This window comes from Phacochoerus africanus, chromosome 3, assembly GCF_016906955.1.
Source record: "Phacochoerus africanus isolate WHEZ1 chromosome 3, ROS_Pafr_v1, whole genome shotgun sequence".
In the NCBI taxonomy this organism is placed as follows: Eukaryota; Metazoa; Chordata; class Mammalia; order Artiodactyla; family Suidae; genus Phacochoerus; species Phacochoerus africanus.
Genome location: NC_062546.1, coordinates 39,050,757 through 39,070,662, shown reverse-complemented (window position 1 = coordinate 39,070,662; position 19,906 = coordinate 39,050,757). Strand labels below are relative to the sequence as shown.

The 19,906-nt window shown below is 38.6% G+C and overlaps 1 long non-coding RNA gene across 2 annotated transcripts in view; it reads left to right on the top strand.

Moving 5' to 3' along the window:
- LOC125122841 (uncharacterized) overlaps window positions 1-19,906 on the top strand; it is a 424,256-nt gene that overhangs the window by 127,029 nt on the left and 277,321 nt on the right. The window lies entirely within an intron of this gene.

The window sequence follows — 19,906 nt, the reverse complement described above, 5'->3', positions numbered from 1 at the left end:
CACTGGCTAAGTTTGAAGATGCTTTTAACCGTAGCTCCATCTAACGTCATCCCCATGAGTAACCCCCATCAAGAACTGCCCAGCCAGCTAGTTTCCTGGATCCATTAACCACAAAACTGCCATCATAATAAAATGGCTACTTTAACTGCTGAGTTTTGGAGAAATCCCTTCTTCAGTAAGAACTAAAATAAAACCAATATTTGACAAGTAAATTCCAAAAGCTATCAGAGGAAAGTTGATGATTTCAATTTTTAGTAAATGACTAATGATTTTTCAAGTTTTTAACCTTTGTGTTTTAACCCCTGTTTTATAAGCTTTGCTGCTAGATAGTCATTCTTTCTAGATCTATTTCTATCTGTCAATATCATTTCCACATAGGATCATATAATGTACACAGATATGAAGAAGAGTTCCCATTGTGGCTGAGTGGGTTAAAAACTTGACTAGTATTCATGAGGATGTGGGTTTGATCCCTGGCAATGCTCAGTGGGTTAAGTGTCTGGCATTGCCGAAAATTGCAGCATAGGTAAGCAGATGTGGCTTGGATCTGGCATGGCTGGGCTGTAGTGTAGGTCAGTGGCTATGGCTCTGATTTGACCCCTAGCCCGGCAACTTCCATATGCCACTGGTGTCTCCCAAAAATAAAAAACACATACAAAAAAAATGAAAACAAATATAGAGAGATCTTATTTGCATGAGTTTGGAAGCCAATAGAAAAAAAAAAAAACTTTTAGGTCATCCCATTGCAATCTCTTTAGTCCTAGGTGGGTTCTCATTTACATACTGGGCTATGAACCACATGCATATCATCTCTTAAAGATTGGATACCTTGATAAATATCCTCTAAGTGTTTGGTTACATGATTCAGTATAGACTAGAGTTTTGCTTTGACCCCCTCATCTCCAATGGGTAACAGGGAATATTAGCATTACTGTCATAATTCTCTACATCCTCCTACAGGGAGGAAGTCACTTTTCTCATGCTTGCCCCAGTCCTACTCATTATGCCATAAAATCCAAGCATCTTCCCTGTGACTCTTGCTAAATCAGTTCACTTAGCATGTGTGGCTGGTCTTTTCACAGTTAGGGAATGTGTTAACTCAAATCGGGTATTGTCTGTGCACTTGTCATGTATGTGCATATTAATTTTTTTTCTTGCAGCATGTCTTGAGTATTAAGCATTAAGTTGGAGATGTTAACACTTGATTCACAAATACTTCAACATTTATCTTCTAAGAAAAATAACTTTTAAAAAATATAACCACCAGGGCATTAGCACATTCAAGAAACGTGACACTGATACAATAATATATTCTCTAGTTGCTCCAATGATGTTTTCTGCTTCGATTTTGTTAATATGATATCCAGTGCATTTTGTTCAGTTGTCAAGCCCCTTTATCTTACTATAACCTAGAAAAATGTCTGATCTTTTTTGTGTGCATGTTTGGTGAGGCTGACATTTTTAAAGTCAAGACAATTGTTTTTAGTATGTTCTGTAATTTGAATTAATCTTACTCCTTCATGATTAAATTCAGGTTATGAGTTTTTGCTGAGAATGTTTATAGGCATCTTTCTCTTCCCCTGTACATCCCATAAGGAGATAATCCCTTAGTCTCATTATTTATCATGTAGATGTGTCATCCTTCACATTTCTTTTTGTATAGGTATATTTTTCTTTGAATATTCTAAGTCATCTGAGAAAGGATACTTTAAGACTGTGTCAGTATTCCTTTTTTTTTTTTTTTTTCATCCCATGAAATTGTCATCCCAGGGTTTTAGCATTTGCTAATGAATCTCACCTGAATCCGTGATTGTGTTTGTGATTGCAACTGGTGATTTAAATCCTCTCAGAGATAAAGATTTCCTGTTTCCTGCTAGGGTAGCAAGGCAGGGGAGGAGCCAGGCAACATGGGGCGGTAGAGGTCATATTTAAATATTCCATTTTTAGACTTTCAACCAGTCCTCCTGTTTTTAGCCCTAAGCTTTGTGCCTTAATTCAGGGGTACTAGATGTTGCCATGTCTGGATCTTCTCCAGAGTTCTCGGGCAACTGTCTCTGGCTTCTTAATTATTTTCTCTGCAGGCTCTCATATTTCACTTTTTTTTCTTGACTGCTTGAAAAGTACATAGAATTTGCTTAATTATATTTGTAAAAAATTTTAATAGAGTATAGTTGACTTACAATGTAGTGCCAATTTCTGCTGTGCAGCAGAGTGACCCAGTCATACATGTATACATATTTCTTTTCTTACATATCTTCTGTCATGTTCTATCCCAAGATATTGGCTATAGTTCCTGTGCTGTACAGTAGGACCTCATCACTTACCCACTCTAAGTGTAAAAGTTTGCATCTGCTAATCCCAAACTCCCAGTCCCTACCCCTCCCTTCCTTCTCACCCTTTGTCATGTTTTAGTTCTTTTTCTTTCCCTTACTCAGGTACCTCTCATCATATATATTTTTTAATATCTTGACTGTTCTTGACTTTTGTTACCTCATTTCCCATTCTCTGTTCCTCTGGGCTTTTATTTATTCTCATTATTTCATCACCACTTCAGTGAACTTTGAGAAGGGAGTGGGGAGGAAAACACATACTTAAAATCTCAAGTTCTGTGTATTTTGGTGTTTTTCGCTTTGATTTTTACAGACAAATGACTTAAATTTCCATTTACCTTGCACTGTTTCAGCACTGTTTCATGCACAAGACTATTTCCTTCCTGTGTGATCACATTACTCTTTCTTTGTATGTATGATTATATAAGCATTTATTACTCTGATTTAAGGAGAAAGCTTTCCATTTGTTGATACGCATATATAATTTTTTGTCTTCAAGGAAATCTAGAATTCATTTTATTTTTTTTTTAAAGATAAGTTTTATTCATGAATCAGACCTACAAAAGTTTTGATAAGTGTGTGGAGGGGGGAGCACCGTCGTTTACTAGAACTTCTCCTTCTTGGAAGACAGTTAAAAAAAATCAGCACTCCCCTTGCCAGAAGTAGCATCTGGGCCTTTGGCATAATCCTCAGGTTGTTTTGTTGACAGCTTGTAAGCCTGTGTGGATGCTCACAATTTTCCCTTGGCTTTCTGGACCACTCTGAAGTGTTCACATCTTTTGCTACCCAGGGCACTTTAATGGTCACCTCACTGTGGATCTGGTGTCCAGGCAATGCTCATTATTCAGCAATGCTCCAGTCTGCTTGGAAGTAAATACTAGATGTAAAAAAAAGAAGGCACTCTAGATTTTAGGGCTGTAAAAAAAATGTTCTATGTTTAAGTGTGCTTAGCAGATGCTGATGTTGCCTGCTCTGAGTGTCCTTAGCCCAGCTAAGAATTTACCTGCAGCCTCACTGGACAGCTCTCATAGATGCATGGTTTCCTACTTCCAGTGCCTCTACCTCCCTAATTCCTGGGAGTTTTCCTCAGTCCCAGGAAAGGGTTATTTGGACATGACAAGTATTTAATGCCTGCAAGGGCATTCCTTAACCAAAAATTAATAGAAATCAGTGAAAAACATCCTGGCATCCCATTCCTTAATGGGGACAGGATGGTTCTAGGAGTGTCCTATGTACTTCCTCAGAAGGAACCTGAGCCCCAGTTGCCCTCCCTGGTAACTGACTCATTAATAGTCCTTTACTGATGTTTTTACCTTCCCTATACATTTCCTCCTTTCTCGTACTTTCAATGATTGCTTCTCAAACTCACTACACTCACATCTCTGTCTCGAAGTCTGCTTTGGGGGCAAGGATCAAAGACTGAAAAAGTTCTAGAGAACTAGTATATTGGGCTGGAAATTGTCTTTGCTTTGGGAAGGTGTGTAAGAAGTTACCCTGATTTGATCTAACCATATCACTCTCCTTCTAATAGGCGAATTGATAGTATAAATAAGGATTAACTTTAAAAAAAAAACAACTCTGATATGTCTGCTATATGCCAGGCTTTCTGCTAGAGGCTGAGAACACAAAATAAGCCTGGCCTACCCTTCTCCAATTTTAGAGCTTAGACACTAGTTGTGTATAAACAAATAGTCACTTATGCAGGTCAGGGCATGCTATCTATCATAGGAGAAGTCCCATTACTATATGAATGTGCGGGGTCAGAAAGATTCTTTGTTTACCCATCTCTCAACCTCTAGCATAAAACTTGGAGTAAAAGGGTATTTCAGAAGTATTTATTTAGAGAAAAAAATGGCATATTCAAGAATGGGCTATATTTAAGAACCTGGAAAGATGATCATTGTGACAAAGCAGATGGAGAGAGGGACAGAGAGATGGATGGATAATGGCTTTAAACACTGTGTTTAGGAGTGGAGAGTTTATCTTAAGAGTAAGAAGAGACAATAACTTTTAGGCACTGAAGGGACAGAAGCAGTTTAGTAGTTTCACAGGCTCACTCTGTAGGCATTATGAAGAATGAGGCAGAGCCAGTGGAGCAGGGATCAGAAAAATCAATTAGAGCTGTGCTGTAGTCCACATGCACCACGATGGAGACCCAAATCTGCTAATAGTAGTGGGAGGTGGAGACATGGCCAGGCTGGAAAGAGATTCAGGAGATAAAATGGATAATCTTGGCACTTGTTGGCTATGAGCCATGGGGAGGGGAAGGCAATGCTCTTGACTCACAGGGTTCTGACCAGCACAGCCCTCCAAGTCTGGGACCACAGGAAGAGCAGTGAATTTAATGGTGAAGCTGAACAGAAAGGAATTCACTCCTGGATGATGGCTGGAAAAAGAAAATAATTGTCACCAAGGTTGTTGTGTATACTACACTTCCTTCTGCCCATGTAGACCTAAAAGGATGATCAATTTATGGAAATAAGAGATCCAAAATGTGTCACTTAAATATAACCAGATCATTTATAGCCTTGTAAATCTCAATGTATTTCAGCTAATCTCAAAATTGAGTATAAAGTTAATTTTTCCATCAAATAAGTATCTTATTTTAAATGCTAGAACCTGTGAATCATGGTTGTCCCATCTGGCAAAAAAAAAAAAAAAAACTATATAGTCATTTTCTTAAACAAAACATGGTTGTATATAACTTGTATGCTTAGACTAGTTATTTGTTGGGATGGTTTAATGAAATTGATTATAGCCCTTTGGGTGCAGTTTATTATTTTGAAACTGCTTCCTTTGGAAATGTGAGGGGAGGGTAAGAAGGTTAAATGGAGCTGAAGTAGCAAGTGGGGCGATTTAAAGAAGGCATGAGTTTAAATTCCGGATGCTGAATAAAAATGTCCTGAAAGACCTTTGTTTGGAAGGAAATGACTTGAGCTGTTTAGCCTTGGAGGGAATAAACAGCCACATGAATACTAATCTCCTGAACCTCGTGCCCATGCTCACAGTCTCCTTATCTTTTATTCATTGCTAACTCTATAAATCTTCAAGGGAGAGAAACCCTCGCCTTTGGTAACACTGCCACTAAAATGCAGGAGCTGTGTTTGTGCCAGTGGAATTATTATTATTCTTGATTTTATATGGTTAGGCTATGGCCAACCTCTAAAGACAGGGAGCATGGATGGTGTGCGTGTGTCAAAGAGAGGAGGGAGGGAACGAGGCGGGGGGTGGGGGGAGTGGCGGATGGGTGAGGAGGAAGTGAGCGTTAGCCCAGGGATGGAAGCTGACAAACCAAGAGCCTTTCAAATCCCCCTACACCAGCTGTCTCTCTGTTGTAGAGAAGCTCTCCTGTTCTCATATCTATTCCCAAATCGGAGCCCTGACTAATTCGATCCACTCTCGGCCCTCTGTTGGAAGAGGGAGATGGAAGGACGTTAATGAGATTTGAAAACTGTCCTGCTTGGAGCCTGCTACTTGAATGGACATTTTCCTTTGAGTTTCCCTTTCTTGTACCTAGTTTATGGTTTTATCAATACAGTTTAATACACTTTTTAAAGCCATCCTTCAAGAATGATCTAGTATTTTCCAGGAAAAATTTTTTAAAAAGACACATACTGTAGCTGTTGATACCGGGGATGATGGATGGGTTTTGCCCTTTGCTGGTCTCAAGCAGATCCCTGAAAGTCTAAAGGAACAGGTAAGAGGTTGGCAAGTGGGGACAATGAATTTTCAAATTTATGCTCAGAGCCTATCCCACTTATCAGGAGAATTTGACATGAGAAATAACTGTAAATTAACAGCGATTGAAAGTGTGTGACATTTATAGCTTGGCATAATCTTCAAATGAAGAACATGTTTATTTGGTTTGATGGTAGTTTACTCAGGATTCATTACCCTGATCTTTCTCTCTCTCAGGTCATAAATGGAGCTCTCTGGAACTCATACATTCCTGACTTATTCAAACCTGCTTCTGAACTGTGCCTGGCTCAGTGAAGCAGAGAGGCTTAGAGAAGGAAAATTAAAATGGGTCATATGCATCTGTGTCCTCTTTGAGGCATATCACAAAAACAGCCATTCTGGGAACATCATAAACAGTTTTACCCATCTGTCTAGTTTAATCTATTTGGGGATTAAACCTTCTGGCTTCTCAGTGTACGGGGTTGAGCTTGAGGCTCTCACTTGTGATACGTGTTTCCAGAATGCTGGTTACTCCAATATAAATGATGGATTTGGGACAGTGTGTTTACTTAAAGAGTCATAGATCTCTTGATTTATACTAGGACATCTGGCTTATTTTTTTTCCCCATGAAACCTTTGCTTAAACTGAAGCTCTTTACTCAGATAAAATAACCTCTGGGCATTCATAGTGCCCAGTTATTTTTAACCAGTGATCTAGTGGTTATTTTTTAAAACATTTTTGGTTAGGTGGCATGCATTACTTATAGACATGGGTGTTCTTCAATACCAAAAATGTTGGAAGAGATCTCTTTGAACCATAGTTCTTGTCTATTAAAATGTAGTTTACATGGCCAACTCTGCACTTACCACTCATCTTTTAGAACATAAGAAAAACATTGGAGAGATATTACCAAAAAGAATCACTGTGCCTTTTTCTATTTTTCATGAGATTTCTGTTTTCTTATTAAGAACAAATATTTTCATAAACTGAATACACTGTGGAGTTTTTTCTTTTATTTCTGATTAGTGGACTCTCATTGTGCTCTTTGTTTCTCATTTTTTTTCTTTTTAGGGCCACACCTGCAGCATATGGAAGTTCCCAGGCTAGGGGTTGAATCACAGCTAGAGCTGCAGGCCTACACCACAGCCATGGCCACCAGGGATCTGAGCCTGACCTGTGACCTACACTGCAGCTTGCAGCAATGCCAGATCCTTAACTCACTGAGTGAGGCCGATGATCCATCCTGCATCCTCATGGATAGTAGTCAGGTTCTTAACCAGCTTAGCCACAATGGGAACACCCTGTCTTTGTTTTTCTTGATGAGTAGTGTCTTTGCTCCGGCTGAGGAACTTGAATCCAGACCAAGCTGTGAGGTTGATACTTGTCAAGAGAAGTCTGAGAGTTTCCAACTTTATTTATTGTTTGGGATGGTTTTTGATGAATTTCAAGCCCTCTTATCTAAGGCTCCTGTCAGCTTGGCATTCAAGCTTGACTGTTAAGTCAGGCAAGCTCTGATCAATCACACAGGCATGAATGAAGTTGCTAGGCCATCATAAGTAAAGAGGAACTGGCAGCAACAAAATTCAATGGAAGTAATAGGTGTTGATTAATTTATTGTAATTTTACTTCAGGAGAAAAAAATGCAACATAACTTCTCTGATTTTTTTTTTTTTCAAAAATCACCTTCAACAGCACACTCCATTTGAAGTAGGCAAAATTTGAAACTCCTTAAAATAATTAGTTCTGTTTTCCTTAGGTACAACTCTGCTTAATAAAATTCAGCCTGATGCTATAAAATGCAATTTAGAACAACAAGGTCCCATCTAGGACCCCTACTCCTTTCTCTTAAAATTTGATTAGATGGTAGTGTTAAATGTGCATTTGATTCTATTAGTGAGCTGGAGTATGGAGAAAAATAGCTATGCTTCCCATTGAGAGAGAGGGAGACAAAGTAAAAAGAGCATTCCATTTGGTTTTAAAAACAAAGAGAAGAAACAACAAACAGAAAAACCAAAGGTAGTGCAATGTAATCTAAGCTTGATCTTTGGGTTTTTTTTTTTCCCCCTGCCACGTAATTTAGGAACCTTGTCCTTGACCCTTGGGTCGTGTTCAGCTAGAGCTTTCAAAATCTGTGCTTGGCTGAGATCCTCGCAGCCAAGTCAGACAACCTAAGTAAAAGGGCCATGAGGAAATTTCACCCCCGTTGTGGTCAAACATGTTTGCTAGAGAGAGTGCTCTGAAGTGGTCTCAGATTTTATCTTCCTGATCTCTTGATGGAATGCAGAGAGCATGGAAGCGGTGGGGGTGGGGACTGGGCTTAATTTGCAACAGCTGGTAGTAGAGCAGCGCCTGGTCTCTGAGCTATTTGTTTGAGTTTATCTCACTGAGCTCAAGCAGATGACCACTGTTGGACAACTCGGTCCATTGTGCTCTTTATCCATCCTCAGCCATGTCATGTCAAAGACATCATCTCCCCCAACACACACACACACAGGTAACTGTTCAGAAGGCACCTTCAGTGAGATGGGTTCATAGAGGCATCTTTGAATGTGTATCTGCCTACTACATGTGGCACTAGATTGAGATCTACTCAGAAATCCAATGCAATCTCTACCCAAATCTGTGTTGAGCATAATTAAGGTTTAAAAAGATGGGAAGAATCACAGTAAGACATTCAGGGTTAGCTTACTACTCGTATCAGCTGGAATTCATTAGATCCTGACACAAAGCAGGCAAGACTTCCACAGGTTGCCTGTGCCTTTTGTCTCTCTGGATTTTATGATCCGTTCACCAGGGCCAAAGATATGAATGGGTCAGCACATTCTGATCACCTGCTGAACTTTTGCCCCCCTGTGCTCTTCATGTTGCTCTGCATTAGCTGTATGACTAGCACTGTGTGGGCCCCGCTACCCCAGCATCTTTCCTTCTTCACTGAAATTATGAAACACTTCTACTGTGTTCTATCCAGGCTGACAGAACAGTCACTAAAACACCTTCCAAAGATGTCATAGTTCCTCTCCCCCACATCTTGGTGAAGGAAGTTCTTTTGGCACCATTGAAACGTGGTGATTTTACTCCAATGTGCTATTACTTTTCTTTTCCCTCATCTTTGGGGCTCCCCCTAGAATCTGGAAAGAGTATAAAAAATAGATGCTTCTGACAACATAGCTCTCTTTTTTTCCAATTGGCTAAACTCAAGGAATTTTGGTGAGAGAAGCAAACTCGGCACTTGAGTGTATCCTTTATTCTTGCAACAACTGGTTGAAGTTCTCACTTCATGGGGAGTTAAGAATGGGAGAAATAGGGAGGGAGCAGACAGTTTCCTTTCCAATAGAAAGCTTTTATTATGATTTTTTTAAGGCCATGCCTGTGACATATCAAAAAGTTCCTGGACTAGGGGTCAAGTCAGAGTGTCAGCTGCTGGCCTATGCCACAGCAACGTGGGATCAGAATTACAGTTGCAACCTATGCCACAGCTTGCAGCAAAGCTGGATCCTTGACCCATTGAGCAAGGCCAAGGACTGAACCCACATCCTCATGGATACTAGTTGGGTAACTTGCTGAGCCTCAATGGGAACTCCAAAATCTACTTTTAAAATGAGATGGCTGTTTTCAACATTTTAACTTAAAAAAAAAAAAAGCATCACATCTATTTTACTCCATTAACATTTATTTGTTTGATGCATTTAGTAATCTTAACCCAAAGATAGATTTAATTGGGACTATTACTATTTAAGAGTTTTTTCGCATTTGTCACCAAATAGTTCTAAGCTATTATCCCTTCCCACATGTGATATATGTGTGAATATTTGTGCATGCCAGAATAAAAATGTGTCCCTAAATCACAAAATACTGAACACTTTAGGAAAATCATCTGAAATTATTGCAATACTTGCAAAAATTCAATGAAAACTTGATTCCTGATAGGAGGAAAAGGCTAGTTCAAGTGACTAAGATAAATAGAAATAATGCTATAAAGTCGTAACATTAGTGTAGAAAAAAATTCCAGGCCCAGAGTTAGAAGGCAAGAGCTGAATTTTCTTAAACATTCTCTGGCTTCTTTTCCCCAGAGGAGAAATGATTGGTTTAATGATAAGACACTGATAGCCATGAGTCTGTTTCTCTGTTGAATAAAATCAATGTAATAGGGCCACGTGGCTCATCTGTGGTCACTGCTCTTGTGCTTACGGTCCTTGATAAGGGGCGAGGAAGATCAAATTTCCTATGAAATTATCTGCTTCATTGTCTGTCCTGAAAATCCAATTCTGAGCACCTGTGGGTTCCAAGGTGTATAAACTCAGGGTCAGTGAGTAGATAGTCTTTTGACTTTATGTCTAAGCTGTCTTTTCCCTTTCAAGTCTTCCCAATAAGAAGAAAGCTAATGCTCTAATCCCCATTTGACTCTTGTGTCTTTTTTCCAATTGCTTCACAACTTGGAAGTTGGAGGGATGCAATAATAGCTTATCATTCTCAAACTCCAATAGCTTGATCTTCCTTTATCAAAATCACAGATACCAGAGGCATAATGCAAGTCACTTTCTGCCTCATTTTGCAAGACTTTTTGCTGAGGAAATCATTGACCATGGGAGTCTGCTCCAGTTTAAAAAGACAACCAGGTTATCTTACCATTTATGCCTTTTCCCCTAGCTTGTGGCTGGCTGGATAACTGAAAGGAGGGAGGTTGTGTGTGAGAGTAAAATTAGGAGTTTGCCTTCCAACTCTACCCAAGGGAACTATTTGAAGAAACTTGGATGATTTCTTTACTCTCTCTGATCCTCAGGACCTTCATCTATAACTTAAGAAAAGTAAGAATTACAAGATTCTAGAAAATTAAAGTTGATTAATAAATGAATTCATTTTCAAATATCACTATATGATATTGATGAGAATTGTTAAAAAGAAAAAATGCAATGCTTATGCTTGATGCTGTTCTTATCAATAAAAAATGCCCAATCAGTCAAGACTAACTGTGGTCTTTCTGGATATGTCAGTAATGTTTTTTGTTTGTTCATTCTTGAACAAGTAATTTTGCTTCAAATGAGTCTGGTATATGTTTAAAACAGAAGGAATCTAGGTTGGACAGAAGGCAAGGAGTTAACTCGATAATGAAAGCCAACATGTTCCAAGATGGCTAGATCGAAAAGACCACAGATTAGCTCTTATTTAAATGGTTTGCCAGAAAAAGAGAAAAGAAAATTGAAGGTTCCTAAGAGTAAATGCCATTGTAGTAAATGCTGCATTCTTTGCAGCTTAGTCAGAGAACACTAGAGGTTTCTACTTCTACCCTGAGGCAGGAGGGGTTCTGAGGGAACCCCGAGGAGATGACTTCATCCAGAGCCAGTTTCCAGCACCTTCATCTCCTTTGTCCCAGTATCCTTATTCTTCAGAATGTTGGTAAATCTAGCTGATTCTCACATGCATTTGATTGGAATAAGTATGAGTAAGCCATTTGCTTTGCTACTTTCCAACAACATGTGAAAAGTGACCCGGAAAGATAAGAGAGTCTTGTCTCCAGGATTGGTAGAGTTGTTCAGCTTTTAGAATTTGGCCAAGTTGCAGTGAGGTGGTCATTGCATCAATTTCATAGTTAAGTTTCCCATGGTGGGCTGTGTCTGGCTAGGTGGGGTGCTTACCTCTTGGACTTTGTGAGAAATTCTTAATGTTGCTCAGCAGCACTGGATTAAATTCAATGCTGGATTTCATTTAATTCTGTCCCTGTTACTGGGGCCTCATTACCCCTTAGCTGTTGTGAAAATAAAACCTGTTTTTTTTTGTTTTTTGTTTTTTTTTTTGTCTCTTGTCCTTTTAGGGCCTCACCCACAGCATATGGAGGTTCCCAGGCTAGGGGTCTAATCACACCTGTTGCTGCCCGCCCATGCCAGAGCAACATCAACGCTAGATCCCAGCCGCATCTGTGACCTACACCACAGCTCATGGCAAGGCCAGATCCATAACCCACTGAGTGAGGCCGGGGATCAAACCCACAACCTCATGGTTCCTAATCAGGTTCGTTTCCACTGTGCCACAACAGGAACTCCAAATCAAACCTGTTTTTAAATGAATGAGTGAATTAGGGAAGAAATGAGAAGGAGCAAAAAGGTGGGGGTAGAATTTAGACCCTCCCTTTGGCTTTTATTTTATTGTAAGTCATTTATCCATCATTATCATTAGAAAGCTCTGCTGTGTTGAAAAGCTGCTGCTTTTTCTTCATCGGCCACATGATCTCTGGGGATGCTTACAGGAATAAAGTAAGCACAGAGCACCTTGCTGTGTTATCTGATTTACTGCAACATCTATGCTTGACACCCCACATTGAACAATAGATTTAGTACCTTCCAACAATGGCACATGTACTTTTCTGGACAGAAAAGTCTTTGCTGCTTTGTATGTCAAAATTATGCTGAATTAGCATAAGAATCAGTCCTGATTTATTCCTGGTAGGACCAATCCCTCTTCTTCCCATTGGAAATAAGAATGAAGCTTTGAGTATAGAACATTTCTCTTTTTTTCTTTTTTCAAATTTTATGGTAACATGAATGACTTAAAATGGTGTTAATTTCAGGTGTACAGCCAAGTGAGTCAGTTATACATAAAGATATATCCATTCTTTTTCAGATGATTTTCCCATGTAGATTATTAGAGAGTATTGAGTAGATTTCCCTATACCATACAGTAGCCCTTGGTACTTAGCTATTCTGTATATAACAGTGTATATATGTTAATCCCAACTTCCTAATTCATTCCTCTCTCCATTGCCCTTTTGAAAACCATAAGTTTGTTTTCTATATCTGTGGGCCTATTTCTGTTTTGTAAAGGAGTTCATCTCTATAATTGTTTTAGATTCCTCATATAAGAAGTATCATATGATACTTGACTTCCTCTTTGTAGCTTACTTCACTTAGTATGAGAATCTCTAGGTCCACCCTTGTTGCTGTAAATGGCATCTTGTCATTCTTTTTATGGCTGAGTAATATTCTGTTGTATGTATGTATCACATCTTCCTTATCAACTCCTCATTGGATATTTAGGTTGCTTCCATGTCTTGGCTATTATAAACAGTGCTGCAATGAACACTGGAGTATACGCATCTTTTTGAATTATGGTTTACTTTGAATAGATGCCCAGGAGTGGGATTGTTGGATCATATATTGGTTCCATATTTAGTTTTTTGTTGTTGGTTTTTTTTGTTTGTTTGTTTATTTGTTTTTAAGGAACATCCATACTGTTATACAGTGGTTGCACCAATTTACATTCCCACCAACAGTGTGTGTGGGGGGGTGTCCCTTTTTTCCATACTCTGTCTAGAATTTATTGTTTGTAGACATTTGGGGGGGGGCTTCTCCCATGGCATATGAAAGTTCCCAGGGTAGGGATTGAATCAGAGCATCAGCTGCCGGCCTACACTGCAGCTCATGGCAACACCAGATCCTTAAGCCACTGAAAAGGGCCAGGGATTGAACCCCATCCTCATGGATACTAGTCAGGTTCCTTACTGCTAAGGCATAACAGGAACCCCATGTATGTAGACTTTTTGATGGTGGCCATTCTGACTAGTGTGTGGTGATATCTCATTGTAGTTTGATTTGCATTCCTCTAATCATCAGTGATGCTGAGCATCTTTTCTTTTGAGCATGGATAGACAACTTATTCTATAGAGAATTCAAAATTTAATCTTCACATTTTCATAAGTAGTTCCATTGTTACTATCCACTGTATATCTTTCTACTGTATATACTATGTACTATATCAAGTGCCTGCTCTACACTGCTACTGTCTGCTATATCAGTGCCCCACAGCCACCTTCCACTGTCCCCCATTTTTGGTGTCTTTCTGGCTCTCTATTGAAGCAACTGCATAAGGCTTGGACAGCTATTTTTGTCTCTGATGGGAGACCCCTTTGTGATGAGGGGCCTTCATATAAGAATGCAATGTGGAAAATGAAACCCATGTGTGAACACAGAGCTAATTAGTATGAAAAGTCCTATTTTCCACCACATTTCTTGCCAGCAGCTATGATTAGGAGCACTTAAACTTTCCAGATCTCCTAATATTTTCTTAACCAGATCCAAACATAGAGATTTCAAAACATTCCTTTCTGTGATATTATATATGCATGACAAAAGGGGAATTAGTATTGGAAGGTACTGTGTGTGTGTACGTGTGTGTGTCAGCTTATTAGAGTTCATTACCATACTTTCTGGACACAGAGGTGATTTATTTCTTAGTGTTTTCAGCAATAGCAACTTTTCTGACATCTTTAATCACTGAGATGTTATTGAAAGTAGTCCTTAATGCAGTACCACTTAGAAAAATAGCTCCAGAGTAAGGCTGATATCCAATGGGCATTTTATCTATAGGTTCTCAGATAGAAACTACTTCCATGGTAGAGATCAAAGACAGACTTCAGAACTGTGCTAAATAAAATGAGTCAGCCAAATTTGGGTAAAGGGTCTTTGAAAAGAAGCCTGGTGCCTTAGGATGGATTTGGTGAGAGCCAGTGACAGAAAACATACCACAGTGCAGGTTACACTTGGATTGAAATCAGTTTGAGCAGAATGTGTAGTCATGGAGAAGGTAGGAAATCAGAAGGAAATCAGCAGCTTGCATTTACTGCCAATACTATGACTGGCAGTGAGCAGGCTCTGTAAATATCTGTGTGTGCACATAACTATACACAAATGCTGATTCCTAGGTAAGGCTGGAGTATTGATGCCTTTAAGCATAAAATCAATAGTGGACTGCATGGTGGCAATGAGAAATGGATGTACTTTGTATTTTTCTTTTTTTTTCTTTTTCTTTTTTGTCTTTTTTAGGCTGTACCCATGGCATACGGAGGTTCCTGGGCTAGGGGTCTAATCAGAGCTGGAGCTGCAGGTCTACACCACAGCCACAACAACCAGGGATCTGAGCTGAGTCTTTGACCTACATGGCAATGCCAGATCCTTAACCCACTGAGCTAGGCCAGGGATCAAACCTGCATCCTCATGGATACTAGTCAGATTTGTTTCTGCTGAGATACCAGTCAGATTTTTTTCCACCGAGCCATGATGGGAACTCCTACTTTGTATTTCTTGACATCAGTGTCAATCAGAGAAGATGGAGAACACTGAGAAATGCTGGTCCATCTTACTTTGTGACTCTCCTTATTTCCTCAAAGATGTCCCACCCTCAGAAGCTAGAAGATGCTTCTTTCTCTCTGTACCTTACTTACTCCTTGTCCAGGCTAGTACATGGCTGTGCTGCCTGTGTACTTTGCTCCATCACAGCCTAGGAAAGCCTCTTTCTTTGAGTTTACCTGCTCTCTGTTTCCTTCAAATCTCACATGCAATTTGCAAGTTTTAGATGAATAAGAAAGAATATGCAGCACCATCTTAAATATAAATTTTCTTGGCATTAAAACTGTTAAAAATAGTATATTACACTTAAGTAGACATCTGTGAAAATCTTTTTTTTAAGTTTAAAAGAATAACACATTTTCTTAGGATAAACGAGTTAACAGAGTGTTGTAGAAATTGATCAAAGGAATAAAATAATATATTTTATTGCACACTTCTGCTAGTGCTTTGCAGGAAATACATGACTATAAAAACCTTTTAAAGATGTAGTTTGAAAGACAGGAATAGAACACATTGTTTGCCTTACCAGCAGGGAAAATGAAATGATCAATGAAAGCAGGTTTGGATGAGGGGATCCTTAAACTCTTTTCCTTGCATATGATTCCATTTAATCAAGCCAGGAACAAAGGAGAGCATTTTTCTTTCCTTTTCCCGTATGTGTTATTTCATGTTATTAAATGAGATTTGAGTGAACTGAAGTAAATCAGCCAAAACCTAGCTTGGATTAGATCCCCTAAACATCCTTATGCCCAGATTTTTTCCAGATGGTTTCTCATGTCGCCAGTTTAATATCAACAGTGTGTGACACGCTAGAAGAATATTTCTTAGACCAGTTCAGTCCTTGAAAGATAATTACACTGTCAGTTGCCATCATCGTTACTGTGAAAGTGAAGATAACTGGGGTAAGTATTAAAATCCAGCCCCGAACCAGCTTCACTTTCAGATAGTGCATTTAAGAACCTTCACACATTTTTGTTGCTATCTGTCTACATAGCTATACACAGTGTACCATTGATATCTTTTTGACAGCAAATGCCTGCAGGTCACTTTTTTGGTTATGTTCTGGGGAAAATAAAAAGAAGCTCTACATGATGAAGAAGATTGTATACTCATGTCTATTTTAAAAAGTCTATGTTCTATGCCTTCCCACTCTCATTTGCAAGTTGAATAATGTCTATTCATGCTACTACCCACTTTTGAGCTTTTTTTGTACCACTGTCATTACTTAGAGCACATTGCAGTTGGGTTTAAAACATGTTAGCAGGCACTTGTATGTACCATGTCAAAAACTGTGGGAAACAGAATAGGACTTACAAATAAGGGATGCCTTAAAAATTGTTATTCAAAGTGAAAATAAAATGGTTTCATGAAACTGTTTTCCTTCTAACTTTTTATTTTAATATAATTGTACACTTTCTTAAAAGTTGCAGTAGTAATAAGTCTGATAAACATTTACTAGAAAATATATATGTATACACACAGTATATATACTATATACATATATATTTATGTAGATACATATATACTATGTATATATTGTATATAAATAATATATATGTATAAAATATATAAATTTGTATTTCCCCTGAACAAGTTCATGATAACCTACATATACTTCATGCACCTTTACCTTTAAATATGGAATGATCCTTAATATTTCCAAAGAATAAGAATATTTTCTTCTGTAACTGTAAATAAACTATCACATTAGGAAATTACAATTGAAACAATTCTGTCGTCTACTCTGCAATTCATCTTCAAATTTTGCCAATTTTCCCACCATTGTACAAAATCTGTTGCATTTAATTGCTATGTCCAATTAGTCTTTAATTTGGAATATTATGAAGTGTCTTTTAAAAACACAATGCAATGTATTAAATGTAATATGAGGCAACAACCCACAGGAGCCATGCCAGGACCCCTGTATCACTGCTCGCCAGGCTCTGTTATGAACACTTCTGGTTTTCTGGTGACTAAGCTGCAGCTTACAGCGTCCAACAGAAAGCATTTCAAATGCAAATGTTCATCTGAAAATAAATCCCTAGAGATCTCTGAGAGTCTAAAGAGGTAAACAAGCCAGCAATCTAAAGTTACTTTTAGATTGAATATATAGATTTAATGATAAACATGGCTATAATCCTGAATAAGGTCCCACAAACTTCATGGACATATGGTGATAACTTCCAAGTAAAATGTTCTTGCATGAATAACAGTTTGAAGTGTCTGAGGGGATAAGTAAGTTTGTGCATTCACCTAAAATGATTATTTTGACAATTAAACAAAGTACCAAACAGAGTGAGACACTTTCAAATGCTAAGATACTTTGTAGTTTCTTGAGTTAGAGGAAGTAGAATTGTCAACTAAATGGTAAATCAGTCATGGGTATTACTTAGTATTCTTTTTGATAGTGTCTGCAGGCAAAAAGCTGGTGGCCTACTATAATAAAATTCATACTCTGGAGTTAAACAGAATCATAATCTTTTTTTTTAAGTTTTGAGCTAGAACTTCATTTAATTTTTCTTTTGTAGAATATTTTTTTTCCCATTTATTTGTCCTGAGGCCTATTTATCTCATTGGTGAAATAAAGTGACTTAGCACTTCAGGACTATGAAAAAGTTGAACATCTGCTTGAGGGCATGGTGGAGGCAGAGGAAGAAATATCATTAGTTGAATAGGTTATTATCTCACCCCAGCTGATTCTTAACAATAATGTAATCAGTATCCATTTGGTATTCATTTACCCATTGGTGGAAAGAAATACAATCCCAGTTTGAAAAGGATTTCTTTGATCGTGACTGGAACATCCATGCCTAGGACTTTCTCCAATCTCATACCTTCCAACTCTGCTTTGCCATTTTATTGCTTGTCGTGTAAAAGGAAGAACACCTCTTGACATTCCCAGTAGTTTACCCTGTCATCATTTCTCTCTTATTGCTTAACCCAGTGTAACACCCTTCAGTTAATCATTTGGGTAAATAAGCATCACTGTCCAGCTTATCTCAAAACCCTCAGCTCTGTTTGTGCCGCCTCCAACACTCAAAGCTGTTTTCTTGCAATTGTCAAGTAATTTACTGTAGTTAAACTGTTTCTTTTCTGTTATCCAAATATTGGTATTAGATAAAAATACTGTCTTCTTACACTTATCTGTTCAGCAGACAGAAGTGTGCCTATATCTCAAATTACTCTCATCATGGAAAAAAAAAATATAAATTCTGAAGCTAGCTTGACTTTTTTTTTTAAAGAGTTCTTTTGCTATTTTACTGAGCATATGAATAACATTTTTGACATTTTATTCTCTCAGCTTTAAATAACCTGTGTGTGTTTATCTTCAAAAAGTCATTTCAATATACTGGGCCTAGTTAAAGACACTTGGTGTCAACTCACAGTAAAAGCAACTATTTGAGGTTTTTTCTTGAATGGCAAGTACAATGTGTTTAAGGCTTTATCATTTTACAAATTAGAATTTTAAAGTAGGCTTCCTAGAGTTCCCGTTGTGGCTCAGCAATAACAAACACAAATAGGATCCATGAGGACATGGGTTCAATCTCTGGCCTTACTCAGTGGGTTAAGGATCTGGTATTGCTGTGAGTTGTGGTATAGGTCACAGACACAGTTCAGATGTTGAATTGCTGTGGCTGTGGCATAGGCTGGCAACTATAGTTCCGATTTGACCCCTAGCCTAGAAGCTTCCACATGCTGCCTCATGCAACCCTAATAAATAAGTAAGTAAATAAAGTTCTTTTCATTTATGAAAAGGGAATGAGGTCGTAGAGTTGAAAAGTGAGCATAATCCACTCAGCTGGCATGGGTATCAGACATTCATGTTCACATAAAGTAGGGCCTAGGGCAAGTTTGCTCCTGGAGGCTGGGCGAATGCCTCAGAAATGTCCTCCATGATGGCGAGCCTATGAAAACAGCTCCTGACTCCTGAGAATGAATGAAAATGCAAAAAAAAAAAAAAAAAAAAAACCTATCATGAACACATTCCAGTTTGAGCCAGATCATTGAGTCTATGAACAATTCTCTGGGATTAAATTGGGAGCATTTCCCATAAATCTTAACCCATTCCTGGATACCTTATAATAATTTACTTCTGTGGGGCAGTAAGGGATACTCTAGTGACAACTTAATGGTCCTAATGTGGCTGCCAACATTTCCTGGTAGTTTTTTACTGGAGGAGAATTATATCCTAGAGAGTCTGTTTAAAAGCCTGAATTCAAATACCTCCAAGAGCTGGGTGGTGGCCCAGGAGCCAGGCTTGCTGTAAGGACCAAAGGTAAAGACTTATTGCCCCCTTAAAGGAGCAGCCTGCTCCTCTGCTCCAGGCATGGGTAACAGATCGGTATGTGGGCTTCAGGGTGCTACCTATCTCCCCTTTCAGGAAAAGCTGAAAATTGATATTTTTCTGTGTGAAATCAAAATTTTAAATATTGGCAAATTTAATTTTTTAAAAAACTTGTGCTGCTGGAGTTCCCATCATGGCTCAGCAGAAACGAATCTGACTAATATTCATGAGGATGTAGGTTCAATCCCTTGACCTCATGCGGTGGGTTAAGGATCTGGTACTGCTATGGGCTGTAGTGTAGGTGGCAGATGAAGCTCAGATCTGGCATTGCTGTAGCTGTGGCTGTAGTGTAGGCCAGCAGCTATAGCTTTGATTTGACTCCTAGCCTGGGAACCTCCATATGCTGCGGGTGTGGCCCTAAAAAAAGCAAAAAAAAAGAAAATTTTTTTTTGGTTTAAATAAAAAAACCCACCATGCTGACTCAGTTGGATATGAC